At 34.1% G+C, this 4,552-nt stretch overlaps 1 protein-coding gene across 2 annotated transcripts in view; it reads left to right on the plus strand.

The window, feature by feature from the left end:
• LOC117169104 overlaps positions 1-4,552 on the plus strand; it is a 293,285-nt gene that overhangs the window by 68,093 nt on the left and 220,640 nt on the right. The gene's annotated exons all lie outside the window — the stretch shown is intronic.

Below are 4,552 nucleotides of genomic sequence, written 5' to 3' on the forward strand. Positions count from 1 at the left end.
TCAAGATTACCGCTTGGATTTTAAAACATTCATAATTTTTGAACTATTAATCCAATTAATCTAAAACTTTCCAGAAAACTTCTTTGAACCTTAATGAACAACGTTCTCACTGAAAGCTTTCCGTAGCTTAAAATTTGTTCGCTAAACGAGGCGAGTGAAGGTTAAAATTCATGATTTTTGCATTGCATCAAAAAAAAAAAATTAATAACTTTTTTCTTTATTACAATATTCTCGTTTTTCTTTCTTAGATAGTTTCAGAAGACTTAAACACGTACTTTGTATTGGGGAAATCGGGAAATGATGAAAATTGGCTAAATTAGCGCGAGTTGAAGTGAAAAAAGATTGGAATTTTTCGTTTTCAAAAAATCCACTTTTTACCAATTATCTCGAAAACTACAAAACCTATAAATTTTTGCAAAAGGAAAAAAGATGCGCCTTGAAATTCTCTACAAGTATCAGTCTTTAAAATTGAAATTAGAAAGATTTTTTAAATTGACACTCAGGACAATACTTCTCAGGCTGAATCCGGCCGTGTCCCCTTTTGGTCGCCAGCGGTTCAATTTTTCTTGATGCCAAGATCTGGCAAGATGATATTTATTCTTTTACAGGATTTTAGGTTCAGATAGCCACCTTTTAATTCGTTTTAATTCCAATGGCACCTTGACAAAATACCAGACTTTAACAAATCAAAAATTGCTATTGCTGAAAAGTTGTTACGCTTTATTGAAAATTAAAATATCCATTGATTTTTTTAAATGAAAAATTATCTGGCGGTGCCGCTATGAAGTCAAACATGCTAATAAATAGAACTCGTGTTTAAGGGCAAGTGATACTTAGAAAATGGTCGATTTTACCAGTTTTAAGTTTCCCGGCTTTTTTATAGAATAATAAATATATTGTCTTAAAAATTTGGGAATGATAGCGAACATTCTAATGGACGTCTTCACACACTTTCTTTGTAGGTTAATTCAAAAAAGTTTTAATTTAGCAAAATGTGATTAATTTGCACAGCATTTAGGAAATAGTATTGATTTTTTCAGTGATAGATTCCCCGGATTTTTTCCTAGGATAAGAAATATTTTGCCTTCAAAATCTGGGAAATGATAGCGAACATGCTAACGGACGTCCCTGCACACTTTTTATTGTGTTTTTTTTATCAAAAAATTTTTTATATATAGGGAATGTTAATGTAGAATCCGAATTTCAACAATTTAAAAGTTGATTTTGCTGTTTTTTCGAGCTTTTTAAAAAGGAACCGAATGGGGACCCAATTTGGTATTTACGGGTACTTTGTAGAGGCTCCATTCGGTTCCTCCGGTCCGCTAGGGACTAAATGCCGACATTGTCTCTGCAAGCCACATACGTCGGACCCGGCCCGTCTCATTTGTTCCCTTTCGACAAGATTCATAAGATCGACATTGGACATGTGGCGCAACGAGTTGCGCCTGCGTGCGTGAGAATCCATATATACGTAAGGTGGTGAAAGGTTAGATGCTGGTTCCCGAAATGGCTTGCAGAGTCGAGAGAGCACACTATCAGTGTTGCATAATACTTAACTCTTTCTCAGTTTCTCTCTTGTATTATATAGAAGAAAGAAATATTATTAGGCTGTGATGTAATCAGGATCATTTAAGAATGTTCTAGAAGTCAACCCCAAACACCCCCCCCCCCCACACACACACAATGATTCTTATCTAGAAAGAAGTAATAAATCATCTTTTTTTCATGCAATAAACTTGAACCTGTTTACATGAATTTGGCTCCAGACTATTGCGCAATTGTGAAGCCATCAGGGCTCCTCGAGAAAGTTCTCGAAGCTTAGCACGGGCACGAACCCTCTTTTTCCAGAAAATATAGCACGGACACGAACCACTGCAGGTCGAAGCTTTTCGATGTCGGTAAGATAGGAATTTATAATTAGAACCGGCTTTACTCATCTACTTGCTGAAAATTTAATCAAATTAAACTCCTTAGACGATGTATTCACAAAGTTTCACTGGATTTGAAAGGACTCTAAAGAAGATGATTTTCTTAAATTCTCCTTCGTGGCTTTATTAAGGCTTGGGGATGTGACGTAAATGTAAACCGACTCTCAACATATTGAGCTCTCTGTTTTCTTTGTATCTGTTTCGTAATAACTCTAAAATAGGACGGTCATGTATCTCGAGTTTCGGGAAAAAGCCAAATAGAAAATTCTATAGTTTAAATATTTCTACTTTCTTAAAATTTGTTTTTCGTTATGCAGATACTACGAAATCCGGTAACGTACTTAACGATAAGTAATTCCTATCAATTTATTATAATTTTACGATAAAAAAGAAATTTTAAACCTATAACTACAAATAACGTTGAAATTTTGAACCGGGGGGGGGGGATCTCTCTTTTTATTATAAATTCAAAGATTCGGATAGGCCATTCGGTCAAGTCCGTGCATCTTCGGATCAAATTTATCATAGTTTCTTTGGTTGCGTTCGAAACTTTCCAATTGCTACCCGAATTGCACTACAGTAGGAGAGAAGCCATTTTACAATGGCATTTTCATATGTCGCGCGTTTAAAGTTGAATTCGGGTCGGAAATTCGGTCAAGTCCGTGCATATTCGGATCAAGTTTATCATAGTTTCCACGGTTGTGTTCAAAACTACAAATGGATACAAGTGTCAAGAAAATATAGGTTATGTTATGTAGTAATTACAAATAATAAAAGTGTTTCATCAATAATGAAGTGTGACTTGTGGACTGAGAAGAAAACATCAATTTTCTTCTGTGCCAATCACATTATGGAATGGCTCCTGAGTGACAAATACTATAAATTGGTAATAATATTGTGCGCTTTTAGTGGGCGAAGAGTGTGTTGTGTTTAACGTTTATTTGCGCATAAGAAAGGTATGCTATGAATAGACAGGATATGTTTTGAACAGAGTGAATAAAATATTACATGCGAAAATTCTAAATTGACATTACCTACAATTACTTACAGCGATTTGGGTAAAAAGGTGAGTCCGAACATGACCTCGAAATAATGACAGATCGGCCCGCGGTATGTTTATTATATTTTCGATTGATTATTCTTTACCAAAGAAATGTTTTGTGGTTTTGTGTGTTTATTACTGACAGTACCGACAGTAATAATTTAACAATCATTACTAACCACTAAAATAAATTAGAGACTCATTGATAATATCAACTATAATTACCTATTTTATTAGGTCCAAATATTAAATTCCGACATTATTCGTACCTTATCAGAAAATAAAAATCTTTTAGTGTAATTCAAGTTTACTTGGAGTGTTGTATTAGTTTATTTTTATTGAGTTCTCTTGGGATAAGGTCTAGAGATAACGGTTTTCCAATAATGTTGATTGAAATGAACCAGCTGAAATGCACCAAATCCATCTTCATTTTCTGATCCCTGGCGGACCGAGGGAACCGAGTGGAGCCTCTAAAAAGTACCCGTAAAGACCCCCATGGGTCCCCATTCGGTTCTTTTTTAAAAAACTCGAAAAAACAGCAAAATCAACTTTTAAATTGTTAAAATTCGGATTCTACGTTAAAATTCCCTATAGAAGCTCAATGAATAATAGCAATAGTTTATTTTACAACGGTAAAAAGTTTAAAAAAATATAAGACGTATAACGCCTGTTGACGGCTACTTACAGGCGATGCGTTTGCAGTGTAGTAGTCAACAGGCGTTATACGTCTTATATTTTTTTAAGCTTTTTACCGTTGTAAAAAAAACTATTGCGATTATTCCGTGGCCTTCTATAGGGAATAGAATCCGAATTTCAACAATTTAAAAGTTGATTTTGCTGATTATTCGAGTTTTTGGGGACCCATTGGGGTCTTTACAGGTACTTTGTAGAGGCTCCATTCGGTTCCTTCGGTCCGCCAGGGATGTGAATTTATCTATGATCGATCTGTGAAAAAAACAATTGAAATCAGTTCTTAATTTCAGAAATAATGTGTTACTTATTAAAGTTATTAATAAGTAATGATTGTTGAATTATTACTAAGTAATTATTGTTTAAATTATTACTGCCGACACTGTCAGTCATAAGCATACAAAACCAAAAAACATTTCGTTGGTAAAGAATAATCAATCGAAATTATAATAAACCTGCTGGGCCGATCTATCATTATTTCGAGGTTATGTTCCAATTCATCTTTTTACCCAAATCGCTGTATAATCGTAGGTAATGTCAATTGAAAATTTTCGTATGTTTCGAAACAGATTATAGTATCTGTTTCGAAACAGATTTTATTCACTTTATTCAAAACATATCCTGTCTATTCATAACATATTTTTTTATGCCGCAAATAAGCGTTAAACACAATTCATTCTGGGCCCAATAAAAGTGCACAATATTATAGGTCCGTTCACTCAGCGCCGCCACCAAGGCAAATTATAAAATGGATGTATGAAAAAAACATTTAAAAAAATACAACTTAGTTGGAAAACAATCTTTCACAATGCAAACATTATTTAGAATTCCAAATTAATTACATGACCCATAAAAATGTCCCCCTCTTTGTAATTTTCCTAAAAAACATCTC

The sequence above is a fragment of the Belonocnema kinseyi genome, chromosome 3 (genome assembly GCF_010883055.1).
Source record: "Belonocnema kinseyi isolate 2016_QV_RU_SX_M_011 chromosome 3, B_treatae_v1, whole genome shotgun sequence".
In the NCBI taxonomy this organism is placed as follows: Eukaryota; Metazoa; Arthropoda; class Insecta; order Hymenoptera; family Cynipidae; genus Belonocnema; species Belonocnema kinseyi.